The sequence below is a fragment of the Eumetopias jubatus genome, unplaced genomic scaffold (genome assembly GCF_037043125.1).
Source record: "Eumetopias jubatus isolate StellerSeaLion01/CBP00866 unplaced genomic scaffold, mEumJub1_p1.0 scaffold_10, whole genome shotgun sequence".
NCBI classification, from domain to species: Eukaryota; Metazoa; Chordata; class Mammalia; order Carnivora; family Otariidae; genus Eumetopias; species Eumetopias jubatus.
In genome coordinates, this window is record NW_028274816.1 from 78,381,600 (window position 1) to 78,394,533 (window position 12,934).

At 40.6% G+C, this 12,934-nt stretch overlaps 1 long non-coding RNA gene across 3 annotated transcripts in view; it reads left to right on the forward strand.

Moving 5' to 3' along the window:
* LOC114225419 (uncharacterized) overlaps positions 1-12,934 on the forward strand; it is an 83,203-nt gene that overhangs the window by 51,249 nt on the left and 19,020 nt on the right. For 2 of the 3 annotated variants that reach the window (XR_003612550.2, XR_015769259.1), the window contains exon 4: positions 3,562-3,671. This is a non-coding gene — a long non-coding RNA (uncharacterized LOC114225419). Of the gene's footprint in view, positions 1-3,244; positions 3,396-3,561; positions 3,672-12,934 lie in introns of all 3 variants that reach the window. The other variant, XR_015769258.1, reaches the window with a different exon arrangement.

A 12,934-nucleotide genomic window follows, 5' to 3' on the forward strand; every position in this document is an offset into this window, starting at 1 on the left:
TCCTAGTCAACACTCCAAATTGCTTCCATGTAGAGCATATTAATTATGTACAAGCAGGAATATTTTTAGGGCATCGCTGCTCCCCAGCAGTGAAACTTCGCCAGGTCCTCTCATTGTTATGCATTTCAGTCGCTTTCAGGTGTCCTCAGAAAGCACATCTCTTACAGAATCTTGTTTTGTTTTGTTTTGTTTTTTAATGCTCACTCAGTTGAACTTTCTCCCCTGATTTCTCTAACCAAGACCAGTAATTCACCTTCATTTTGAGAAGCACATACTTCATGAGTTAGGTGTCCTTACATTCTTTCTGAAGACAGATCTGCTTTGGTTTCTAAGAATTACGATCAAAAGTGCTATCACTTATATTTTGTAACTGTTTAATGAAGACCACGCTGATCCCAAGGTTTGTTTTTTTTTTAAAGAGTATACATTTCTTAAATTAATAGATTTTATTTTTTAGAGCAGTTTCAGGTTTACAGAAAAACTGAGCAGAAAGTAGGAATCTATTTTTTGAACAGAAATTCTTCTTCTTCTTCTTCTTCTTCTTCTTCTTCTTCTTCTTTTGAGATAGAGAGAGAGTGAGTGGGGAGAGGGGCATAGAGAGAGAGAGAGAGAGAGAGAGAGAGAATCTCAAGACTCCCCACTGAGTACAGAGCCTGACTCAGGGAATTGATCTCATGATCCTGAGATCGTGACCTGAGCCAAAACCAAGAATCCAACGCTTAACCAACTGAGCTACCCAGGCGCCCCTTGAACAGAAATTCTTAAGAGCTCACGAAGCTCCAGGGCTCCGGTCCCAATGAGATTATGATAATAAACTCAATATCTATAACCAATAAGCCTATAACCAATAAGCCAATAGCCTATCACCAAGTGCAAATTAGTGCCCCTCAAAAATCCCTGCGTGAGGGCGCCTGGGTGGCTCAGTTGGTTAACCGACTGCCTTCGGCTCAGGTCATGATCCTGGAGTCCCTGGATTGAGTCCCACATCGGGCTCCCTGCTCAGCAGGGAGTCTGCTTCTCCCTCTGACCCTATCCCCTCTCATGTGCTCTCTCTCTCTCATTCTCTCTCTCAAATAAATAAATGAAATCTTTAAAATAAAAAAAAAAATCCCTGCGTGATAGTTTTGCTTTAAATCACAAGGCTGTAAGTTGCAAGTTCTATACCTTCTATCTTTTACTCCGCCATTTTCATGCCATAGTTGCTGTTATCCTTAAGACAGCATCTCTAAAAATGCCCGTGTTACTTCGGGCCTTGTAAGAGCGTGGTCTAGGAACTGCCCCACCCTGAGCTCCCGGCTCCCTCCTGCTTACGTGCAGTGGGCTGTGCACACCAGAGTCACCCAACTGGTGCCCTTCCAAAGCAGCAGCACCGAGAGCCCCTCGGAGTTCAGTCAGGAGCAACTAAATGGCTTGGCAACCATCCCCAGGGTCTGGCTGGGGGATTTTATTTATCCTTCCGAAACTAACAAGGAGAATTTCTTTTACTACTGAGTTTCCCTAAAATGGTGTGTGATCTGCTCTCAGTTTGCCAGTTTGGGGAAGGTGTCTGAGATAGTCCCTGGTCCCTCGTCTGTGCTACCTCTGGTTTCAGAGGACGGGTCTCAGGTGACAGAGATGTGCAGCCCAGGAAACTCCTGTGTAACCACCTGAGAGGAAAAATATCTGCCCGCTGTGTTCCCGGGAGTGGGGACCTTAGATTCCACAGCAGAGGTTCTGACGCTGGGCTCCAGCCACCCTCCTGCTGATGGTCGAGCTTTAGTGTGTCTGTGAATTCCTAGAAATTGCACACGAATTTCCTGTAAATGTGATCTTTCAGGAGAAGGGGCTTTTGACTTCTATTAGATTCTTCAGGACTTGATGCCCTCAAAAGGCTGAGCACCCCTGCTCTATTACTTTAAGTAACTGGATATATAGGGTTTCTTGTTATATTTCTAACTAGTAGAGCGTGAACTGGTTTTATCCAGGCCTTAACAGCTCCTTGCTCTCTCTGTCTCTCTCTTACTCTTGTTTTTTTTAAGTAGTCTCTATGCCCTACATGGGGGCTCAAACTCACAACCCCGAGATTGAGTCATATGCTTCTCCAACTGAGCCAGCCAGGTGCCCCACTTTTGTTCTTTTTGATTATACGTTTTTCTGATTGGACAGCCAATTGTACAGTATTTTTAAAGATCTTTCATGTGGGGGCACCTGGGTGGCTCAATTGGTTGAGCGTCTGACTTTGGCTCAGGCCGTGATCTCGGGGTCCTGGGATTGAGCCCTGTGTCGGGCTCCACACTCAATGGCGAGCCTGCTTCTCCCTCTCCCTCTGCCTCTACCCCTGCTTGTGCTCTCTCTCTTTTTCTCTCTTTTAAATAAATAAATAAATAAATAAATAAATAAATAAATAAAATCTTTAAAAAATAATTTAAAAAATTAAATCTTTCATGTGGGCTTTAAGTTAGTTGCTTAGCTTAGGATGGTGGTTATCTTTAAATACATCATGACTTTTTCTTTTCTTAAGAAAGACTTTTTTTTTTAGTGCACATGGCTTAAACAGACAAAAGAACACATATATATGCGGAATTCAAAGAAAAAACTGAAGCAATTCAAAATTAGAATATTGCCAGTGTCTCATTATTTACATTCCCCCTAAAAACTCCCCCTGAAGTAACCATTCTTCTAACCTGTAGTAATGATTTCCTTGCCCACATTTATAGTTTTTGCTTGTACACATGAATTACTTAGTGTTGTCTGTTCTTGAACTTTATATAATTGGAATCATACTAAATTACTTGCTATCTTGCTTCTTCAGCTCGATGTTATGTTTGTAATGTTAATTTGCATTGCTGTGGCTCATTCATTTCCACTGCTTTGCAGTGCTCTCTTGCACGAATATACCACAATTCATCCATTTCCCTGTTGATGGACAGTGGATGGTTTCCTCTTAATAACTGTTAAGAATAATGTAATCTCTTTTGCACATATGGTACAGATAGACTAGAGTTTCTCCAGAGTATGTGCCTAGAATTGGATTGGCTGGTTTGTGGGGTGTGAGCAAATTCAACTTTGTTAGAAAATCTCCTGACTTTCCAAAGTGGCTGTAGGGATCAAAGCTCTCATGAGCAGGGTATGAGAATTGTCCCACATCCTTGGTAATCCTTGGCATGATGAGTGTTTTTATTTTAGCTATTCTGGAAATATGTAGTTGTAGTTCATTGAAGTTTTATTTTTTTTTAAGATTTTAATTAATTTATTTATTTGACAGAGACAGCGAGAGAGGGAACACAAGCAGGGGGAGCGGGAGAGGAAGAAGCAGGCTTCCTGATGAGCAGGGAGCCCGATGTGGGGCTCGATCCCAGGACCCTGGGATCATAACCCGAGCCGAAGGCAGATGCGCAACCGACTGAGCCACCCAGGTGCCCCAGTTAGTTTTTTTATTACTAATGAGGTTGAGAATTTTAAAAATATGCTTATTGACCATTTGGATCTCTTCTGTGAAGTGTCTGTTCAAGTGTTTTGTCTAGTTAGTTATTTTTTATAAATGGCTAAGGTTTTTTTTTTTTTTTTTTTTTTTTTAAGTAGGCTCCATCCATGCCCAGCCCGGAGCCCAATGAGGGGCTTGAACTCAATGATCCTGAAATCAGCCCGAGCTGAGATCAAGAGTTGGGCGATTAACCAACTGAACAACCCAGGTACCCTCCTGTTTTGTCTCGTTATTATGAAGTTGTCGCTTATTAATTGATTTATTGTGTGTTCTTGAAAAGAGGATGTGCTATGCAATGTTGGGTGTGTTGTTCTATAAGCACCTACTTGGCCAAGTTCAACTGTGTTGTGTTCTAGATACTAGCACTTTTTGGGGGGATACATGTGCTGCAAATACCCTCTCCTGCATCATTCTCTTGTGGTTTTCTTTATGAGATTGGCATAAGAAAGCTTTTTAATTGTCATTTCAAGCATACACAAAACACAGAAAATATAATAAACCCCTCCACTCCAGTCACCCTGTTCAACAATTGTATAGTGTTGTTTGATGAGCAGAAGTTCTTAATTTTCGTGTTGGTCACTTTATCAGTCTCTTTATTCAGGGTTAGTACTATTTGCATCTTATTTGAGAAATCTTACCCCGGGGTCTTGAAGATATTCTCCTATATTTTCTTTTGAAAGATTTATAGTATTATCTTTTACATTTAGACCTTTAAGCTACTTGAAGCTGATTTATGTACAATAAGAAAAAAGACCCAAGTTTTTTCTGTTTGGAGACCTACCTGTCCCAGCACCATTTATGAAGCAGCCTGTCCTTCCCCACCTGATCTATGTCAGCACTGATTAAAAAATCGCAGTTATGGGGCGCCTGGGTGGCTCAGTGGGTTAAGTATCTGCCTTCGGCTCAGGTCATGATCCCGGGCTCCTGGGATTGAGCCCCGCGTCGGGCTCCCTGCTCAGCGGGGAGCCTGCTTCTCCCTCTGCCTGCCTTTCCCCCTGCTTGTGCTCTCCCTCTTTCTCTGTCTCTCTGTGTCAAATAAATAAATAAAATCTTAAAAAAAAAAAATGGCATATATGCCTGGGTCTGTTTCTGGGCTCGTCATTCTCCTGTAGTGGTTCTACCTGTCAGTCGTCATGCTAGAACCAAGCTGTCTTCATAAGCAGGCTGTTGGTGGTGGTGTCTGGCTTGATTACTGATTGTAGTCATTATATGGCTTGGCTGATTGCCTTCTATTGTTGGGACTTGATTTATTGTCCAGTGTGGGACATTTCTGTAAAAGTCTTGTGTGTTCTTGAAAAGAGGATGTGTTATGCAGTGTTGGGTGTGTTGTTCTATAAGCACCTACTTGGCCAAGTTCAACTGTGTTGTTCAAACCTATGTTCTTTTTCTTCCTGTTGTTTTCTATTTTTTTTTCAGTTGTGAGTCTATATGCTTATTGATTTTCCATCTGTTTGTTCTATCAGTGACCAAGAGAGGTCTATTAAAATATCCCCAGTATGATTGTGGACTTGTCTGCTTCTCCATGTAGTTGTGTCATTTTTTTTAAAGATTTTATTTATTTATTTGACAGAGAGAGAGAGAGAGTGCATGAGCAGGGGGAGGTGCAGAGGGAGAGGGAGAAGCAGACTCCCCACTGAGTAGGGAGCCTGATGTGGGGCTTGATCCCAGGACCCCGGGATCATGACCTGAGCTGGAGACAGACACTTAATGACTGAGCCACCCAGGTGCCCCAGTTGTCTCAATTTTTATTTCATGTATTTTGAGATGATGTTATGAGGTTCATGTAAACTTAAATCCTTATATCTTCTTGGTGAATTAAGCATTTATTTTATCAATATGAAGTGAACCTGTTTAGCTCTAGAAATGCTGCTTGCCTTCAATTTTTTTGTTTCTGCAATTAGTAGAGTGACAAATACCTGCTGGATGTGTGTGTGTGTGTGTGTGTGTGTGTGTACACATATACATACATTTTTATTGTGCTACAATATGTATAACATAAAATTTACCATTTTAACCATTCTAGGTATACAATTCAGTGGCATTAAGGATATTCACATTGTTTTTTTTTCTTAAAGATTTTATTTATTTATTTGAGAGAGAGAGAGAGAGAGAAACAGCATGAGAGGGGAGAGGGTCAGAGGGAGAAGCAGGCTCCCCGCTGAGCCGGGAGCCAGATGTGGGACTCGATCCCAGGACTCTGGGACCATGACCTGAGCCGAAGGCAGTCGCTTAACCAACTGAGCCACCCAGGCGCCCAAGGATATTCACATTGTTATGCCACCATCACCACCATCCATGTGCAGAACTTTTTATCATTCCAGAGAGAAATTCTGTGCCCACTGAACAGTGACTTCCCATCCCCTCCTCGGGGGGCATTCCCCCTTCTGCCTCTCGTAGGGACCTCCTCTTAGTGGAATCACAGTGTATGTGTTCTTTTGTGCCTGGCTGCTTTCACTTGACGTAATGTTCGTAAGTTTCTACCAAGTCGTAGCATGTATCAGAATTTCATTCCGTTCCGTGGTTTAATAGAGCTCCATTGTTTGCATACGCCACATCTTGTCTATCTGTTCATCTGTTGATGGACACTTGGGTCGTTTCCATCCTTTGGCTGCTGTGAATAATGATACTATGAACACCGGTGTGATAGGGATGTGTTTGGGTCTCTTCTTTCAATTCTTTTGGGTTTACACACACATACACATTTTTAATATAATATTTTCCAATTAAAAATGTTCAACCCTGGGCACCCGGGTGGCTCAGTTGGTTAAGCGACTGCCTTTGGCTCAGGTCATGATCCTGGGGTCCTGGGATTGAGCCCCATGTCAGGCTCCACCTGCTCAGTGGGGAGCCTGCTTCTCCCTCTGCTTCTGCCTCCACTCCCCCTGCTTGTGCTCTCTCTCTCTGTCAAATAAATAAATAAAATATTTAAAAAATAAATTAAAATGTTCAACCCTTCTAAAAACTTACATGTTTCTCTCAGAAACCTATATGTGTATTATATATATATATATAAAATCTAACTTATGCTTTCAGTTCATCCTGCCTGTTCTATGTGCTTTTCATCTATCCTTTATTACTTTCTTCCGGATTAATGATTATTAAATCATTTAATGAAAATAAATCCTTTCATCCCCTCTATCAGTTGTTTGGAAGATCTGCACCGTTTCACTTCCTTTTAGTTCTTACTTGGAAATTACAACATGTACTATCAATGTATCAAAATCTAAATTTAATTAATGTCTTTACACTCATCCCAGACAATCACAAATCTTAGAATATATTTAAATTATATTTATTCTCTTTTCAGACTTTAATGTTATTATTGGGTGTCTTCATTTAAAAAAAAAATCCTCCTTCGGGACGCCTGGGTGGCTCAGTTGGTTAAGCACCTGCCTTTGGCTCAGGTCATGATCCCTGGGTCCTGGGATTTAGTCCCGCATCGGGCTCCCTGCTCAGTGGGGAGTCTGCTTCTCCCTCTCCCTCTGCTGCTCCCCTGCTTGCACGCATGCTCTCTCTCTCAAATAAATAAATAAAATCTTAAAAAAAAAAGGAAAAAAGAAAAAATCCTCCTTCTGTGTTGTACACCCAAAACTAATGTAATGTGTGTCAACTGTCCTCAAATTAAAAATATATATAGCTATTTATTTATTTATTATTATTTTTTAAAGATTTTATTTATTTATTTGACAGAGAGAGAGAGACAGTGAGAGAGGGAACACAAGCAGGGGGAGTGGGAGAGGGAGAAACAGGCTTCCCGCCGAGCAGGGAGCCCGATGTGGGGCTCGATCCCAGGACCCTGGGATCATGACCTGAGCCAAAGGCAGATACTTAATGACTGAGCCACCCAGGCGCCCCTATATATAGCTATTTAAAAAACAATAAAATATCACACAAGAAAATTTTTTAAATGGTTAAAAATCCTCCTAAATACCAGTATTTTATAGAATCCATTTTCACTTACATTTACTCACATCTTTACAATTGTCTATATTCTTTATTCGTTCTTGAAATTCTGACTTTACATCTAGGACCATTTTCTTTTTTCCTGAAAGGTGTCATTTAGAATCTTCATTATCCAACTTATAGTACATCATGAGTTGGCTAATTGAATTTAAATTAAAAAAAGAATCTTCATTATTGAGCGTTTGCTGGTGGCAAAATGGAGGCAATGTTGAAGTGTATTTATTTGCACAGGTCCTAGAAGGTTTCATTTCACTGTGTTCTGCTTGCCTTAGATGTTTTTGCAACATCTGAGAAGTCAGCTGTAAGTCCAACTATTGCTATTTTGTAAGTAATGTTTTTTTACAACTGTTTATATGAAGAAGTGGACAAATAGTATAATAATTCCTGTTTGCTCATGATTCAAGTTTGATAATTACCAATTTATAGCCAATTTTTTTCATCTGTACCCCTACCCATTTCCCAGCCACCAGTTTTATTTTGAAGCAAGTGGAAGACATCACATTATTTAATAGATAAATATTTCAGTATACAAACCTAAAAGATAAGGGAGTTCTCTTAAACATCACTGTAATACTAGTATTGCCCCTAAAAATTAACAATAATTTATTCATATTATCAAATATCTAGTCAGTGTTCAAATTTCCAATTGTCAGTGTATCATATGACCTTACTGATTTGAGGAATTCTTAATCTCAGGAAACAAACTGAGGGTTGCTGGAGTGGTGGGGGGTGGGAGGGAGGGGGTGGCTGGGTGATAGACATTGGGGAGGGTATGTGCTATGGTGAGCGCTGTGAATTATGTAAGACTGTTGAATCACGGACCTGTACCTCTGAAACAAATAATACATTTTATGTTAAAAAAAAAAAGAAGATATCAGGAGGGGAAGAATGAAGGGGGGAAATCAGAGGGGGAGATGAACCATGAGAAACTATGGACTCTGAAAAACAAACTGAGGGTTCTGGAGGGGAAGGGGGTGGGGGGAATGGGTTAGCCTGGTGATGGGTATTAAAGAGGGCATGTTCTGCATGGAGCACTGGGTGTTATATGCAAACAATGAATCTTGGAACACTACATAAAAAAAAATTTCCAATTGTCTTATAAATGATTTTTTAAGCTTGAATAAGATGCTCACATTGCTAGTAGTTTTTATATTTGTTAGATTCTTTAGTCCTATATGTTCATTTCCTTTTTTCCTCTCTCTTTCTAATTTATTTGTTGAAGAAACCAAGTGTTTTGCCCGTGGTGCTTTCCCCAGACTGTCTTCTCATAGTGCATTGAATATGTTCTGTCACCACACATAAGAATTTCTCTTTGTCGGCATCCAAATCGGCAAAGAGGAAGTCAAACTCTCACTCTTTGCAGATGATATGATACTGTATGTGGAAAACCCAAAAGACTCCACCCCAAAACTGCTAGAACTCATACAGGAATTCAGTCAAGTAGCAGGATATAAAATCAATGCACAGAAATCAGTGGCATTCCTATACACCAACAACAAGACAGAAGAGAGACAAATCAAGGAGTCGATCCCATTTACAATTGCACCCAAAACCATAAGATACCTAGGAATAAATTTAACCAAAGAGGCAAAGGATCTGTACTCAGAAAACTATAAAATACTCATGAAAGAAATTGAAGAAGACACAAAGAAACGGAAAAACGTTCCATGCTCACGGATTGGAAGAACAAACATTGTGAAGATGTCAATGCTACCTAGAGCAATCTACACATTCAATGCAATCCCCATCAAAATACCATCCACCTTTTTCAAAGAAATGGAACAAATAATCCTAAAATTTGTATGGAACCAGAAGAGACCCCGAATAGCCAGAGGAATATTGAAAAAGAAAAGCAAAGCTGGCGGCATCACAATTCCGGACTTCCAGCTCTATTACAAAGCTGTCATCATCAGGACAGTATGGTACTGGCACAAAAACAGACACATAGACCAATGGAACAGAATAGAGAGCCCAGAAATGGACCCTCAACTCTATGGTCAACTCATCTTTGACAAAGCAGGAAAGAATGTCCAATGGAAAAAAGACAGTCTCTTCAACAAATGGTGCTGGGAAAATTGGACAGCCACGTGCAGAAGAATGAAACTGGACCATTTCCTTACACCACACACAAAAATAGACTCCAAATGGTTGAAAGACCTAAACGTGAGACAGGAGTCCATCAAAATCCTAAAGGAGAACACAGGCAGCAACCTCTTCGACCTCAGCCACAGCAACTTCTTCCTAGAAACGTCGCCAAAGGCAAGGGAAGCCAGGGCAAAAATGAACTATTGGGATTTCTTCAAGATAAAAAGCTTTTGCACAACAAAAGAAACAGTCCACAAAACCAAAAGACGACCGACAGAGTGGGAGAAAATATTTGCAAATGACATATCAGATAAAGGGCTAGTATCCAAAATCTATAAAGAACTTATCAAACTCAACACCCAAAGAACAAATAATCCAATCAAGAAATGGGCAGAAGACATGAACAGACATTTTTCCAAAGAAGACATCCAAATGGCCAACAGACACATGAAAAAGTGCTCAACATCGCTCGGCATCAGGGAAATCCAAATCAAAACCTCAGTGAGATACCACCTCACACCCGTCAGAATGGCTAAAATTAACAAGTCAGGAAACGACAGATGTTGGCAGGGATGCGGAGAAAGGGGAACCCTCCTACACTGGTTGGTGGGAATGCAAGCTGGTGCAACCCCTCTGGAGAACAGTATGGAGGTTCCTCAAACAGTTGGAAATAGAGCTACCATACGATCCAGCAATTGCACTACTGGGTATTTACCACAGAGATACAAATGTAGGGATCCGGAGGGGTACGTGCACCCCGATGTTTATAGCAGCAATGTCCACAATAGCCAGACTGTGGAAAGAGCCAAGATGTCCATCGACAGATGAATGGATAAAGAAGAGGTGGTATATATACACGATGGAATATTATGCAGCCATCAAAAGGAATGAGATCTTGCCATTTGCAACGACGTGGATGGAACTGGAGGGTGTTATGCTGAGTGAAATAAGTCAGTCAGAGAAAGACATGTATCATATGACCTCACTGATATGAGGAATTCTTAATCTCAGGAGACAAACTGAGTGTTGCTGGAGTGGTGGGTAGGAGAGATTGGGTGGCTGGGTGATAGACATTGGGGAGGGTATGTGCTATGGTGAGCGCTGTGAATTGTGCAAGACTGTTGAATCACAGATCAGTACTTCTGAAACAAATAATGCAATATATGTTAAGAAAAAAAAGATGAAGATAGCAGGAGGGGAAGAATGAAGGGGAGTAAGTCAGAGGGGGAGACGAACCATGAGAGACGATGGACTCTGAGAAACAAACTGAGGGTTCTAGAGGGGAGGGGGTGGGGGGATGGGTCAGCCTGGTGATGGGTATTAAAGAGGGCACAGTCTGCGTGGAGCACTGGGTGTTATGCACAAACAATGAATCATGGAACAGTACATCAAAAACTAATGATGTAATGTATGGTGATTAACATAACAATAAAAATTAAAAAAAAACAAATACCTGTCCTCCCCCCCCCAAAAAAAAGAATTTCTCTTTGTCTTGGATGTTCTGCATTTCAATATGGTGTGTCTACGTGTGGATTTCTCTTAAACTTTTAAAACCTTTCTGCCAGGGCGTTTCTGGGATTTTTGAATGTGTGGATGTGTATCTCTCTTCAGTTCTGAAATATTCTCATCCATTCTGTCCCCAGAGTATCTCCTGCCCCATGGATCTGAAACTCTGGTTAGACGTACATTCGCCCCCTTACTGCTGGTCTCTCAACTTTTATCTCACATTTTCCATGTCTTTGTTCCCTGTTTGCATTCTGGGTAGGTTCCTAATGTTTTATCTTTTACTAATCCTCCCCTAAAGTATGTCTAACCTGCTGTCAAACCTATTCACTGAGTCTTAACATCGTGTTGTAGTTTTAAACGTGTTATATTTGTTCTCCGTGGTTCCTTTTCAAATCGACTAGATTGCATGACATACGTAGGTAAGTCCTATCTCTTTATGTTTCTTAGACAATCACACCAAATTGCAACTTAGAACAATACTCTACAAAATCTTTGGGAATATTGGAATGGAAATTCCAAACAAGGAATCATTTACACCTGCTGCTAGGTATGGTCATCCATAGAACCCTCAGACCCAGGCAAACCCATCCTCAAGAGATTGCTAACCAGTTCCTCTCTGCTTTATTCCCAGTCAGCATGCACCTCAAAGAGGCCATGTCATCTTCATCACAATGAGAGTGCCCCCCAGTGCATCTGTCTTACCTGGGATTGGAGCTCAGTAATTGTAGGTTCTGAGAGAAAGAGGGAAGCCCCCAGAATCCAAGCTCTGTTTTACCAATCATCATTTTCTGGCTAGATTTACCTCTCCTAGGAGGCAGTTTGCTGAACTCTTTATGTACATTGTCTCATTTAATTTTCCCTACAAACCTGTGAGGTTATTATGTTACCTCCTTTTTCCAGATGAGGGAAGGGATGCTCAGAGGGTTTAAGGCAGTTGCCATGGCAACACAGCCAGTGCGTGGTGGGAGAGCCTCGGACACAGCTCTGTCTACTCCACACTTGAGCACTTTCTGGTCCCCCCCTTCTGAGGGATCTTTAGGCTCTTCATCTGACACGGGTTAAAGACCCAGATCAGGCCACGAGAGCCTGATTCACATGCCTGGAATGACACAGTGTCAATAGTCTTTGTCTTATTTTGTTGATGTCAAGATTATATAAAATGACTTTTGACAATGATTCAGGCCAAGTCACCATCTTGTAGTATAAAAAAAAAAAATCAAAGTTTTTGGTGTTTGTTGTGGTGTATTTTATATTGAGTAAGATGTGCAGATCTTAAGTTTAATTAGTTTTTTTTACATAATTATACACCTGTTTTCCACTATCCAAATAAAAATATAGACTATTTCAGTCACTTACAAATATTCCCTCCTGTCCATATTTCCACTTTTGGAAACAACCATTGCTCTAGTTTCTAACCCTTTAGATTAACTTTCTTTGTTCCTAAATTTCATATATATGCAGTCATATACTTTTTTTGGTCTTTCTTCTTTTGCCCCACAATATTTTTTGAGGTGTATCCATGTTGTTGTATGTCATTCATAGTATTCAGTTATGTGACACTGGGAAAATATATTTGCAAAGATATGTCTAACAAAAGAACATTATTCTAAATATGGAAAGAACTCTTAAAATTCCACAATAAGGAAACAAACAACCTGATTAAAGCATGTGCCAAAGACTTTAACAGTCACCTTACCAATAAAGATAGACAGTGGGCAATAAGCTGTGAAGTGATGCTCCATTATCATGTGTCATTATAAAAATGTAAACTAAAACAGTGATGATGTACCACAACACACCTGTTAGAATGGCCAAAATTCAGAACATTGACGACAGCAAATGCCGTGAGGATATGGAGCAACAGGACCTCTCGTTCATTGTTGGTGAGAACGCAAAATGGTGCAGCCACTTTGGAAA